The 1,160-nt window shown below is 48.6% G+C and overlaps 1 pseudogene; it reads right to left on the bottom strand.

Annotated features, from left to right (window-relative positions):
- Positions 1 to 3: 3 nt before the first annotated feature.
- Positions 4 to 750, bottom strand: LOC110288097 (annotated as a pseudogene).
- Positions 751 to 1,160: the final 410 nt, after the last annotated feature.

Here is a 1,160-nt window from a genome sequence, read left to right as displayed (position 1 = left end):
TGAGTAGAAGGTCATCCTACACCCAGGGTCACACAACAAGTTTGTGGTGGAGATGGGAGCCATGTGCCAAAGGCTCTGTCCATTTCCTGTGCCACAGTTCCCTTTGCTCCTGTAGGTCTTGCCATCTTTCTGATGGTCATCGTCATTCCCAGGGGCAAGTATGTAAGGGTCCTTCATCTCAGGAANCCCTGATTCCAGCATTCGCTTCTTCTTGCAGCCCTGAGGAGGCTTAGGAGGATCCACAGTGCCACCTCCACCACCACCACCTCTACCTCCTTCCTCAGTTAGGGTTGATGCTACCTTCTTGGAGAGGTCAGGGACCACNTGTAGGGCTTGGGAGACAGGGGAAGAGCTGAGACAATCATGGGAGNCAAAATAGGGAAAGTCTGAGCTGCTGAGGCTATGGTCACAAGAGAGCCTGACAGGGATGTGATTACCAAACCAGGACGGTCAGGCGTGCGTCCAGTACATGGTACAGGAACCACTGTGATATTCTGTATAACAAATTGACTGTGTGGGGTCAGCTGTTCTGACTTGGACTCTGTGTCCATGCTGATGTTAGAAGACAGGGACACTGAGGCAGGGACTGTTACAAAAAGTGGGATAGTGAGGTGGTGCCAGTCCACAGCCCTTCTGTGGCAATAGCTGATCCTTCATCTTGTCGATGAACTCAGTGTTTTCAATCTGCCTTGAGGCTGTGGGGATAAAACTCCAGNAGTATGGGTTAGAATTGAAGTGAGAATCTTCCATTCTACCCTCTCTCTCTCTTTCTCCTGTCCTCTTATTTTTTTCTCCTTTCCAGGGTTCCTGAAGTTTCAGGAAGTGGTGCTGGGGCTTGTGCTCCTGGGATCCCCAATTCCTCCAAGTCCACTTTCTTCTGCCCTCCCCCAACAGCTTAATGTGCAATCCTTTCACCAAGAAGAGAGCTCAAATCAAAACAGGGCGCAGTGGTGAGGTTAGGGCTGCAGCAGAAAACGGGGTATGTGTAGAGAGGTAAGAGTGCTAAATTGCTCTTTCCCAGTCTATGAACAATTGAGTTGGAATTTTGATGTGGATTGCATTNAATCTGTGGATTGCTTTTGACAAGCTATCCATTTTTATTATACAATCTTGCCAATCCATGACCATGGGAGATCTTTCCATCTTCTGAGATCTTCTTC

Source organism: Mus caroli, unplaced genomic scaffold (assembly GCF_900094665.2).
Source record: "Mus caroli unplaced genomic scaffold, CAROLI_EIJ_v1.1 scaffold_22908_1, whole genome shotgun sequence".
Lineage (NCBI taxonomy): Eukaryota > Metazoa > Chordata > Mammalia > Rodentia > Muridae > Mus > Mus caroli.
This window is presented reverse-complemented; position numbering and strand designations above follow the sequence as displayed.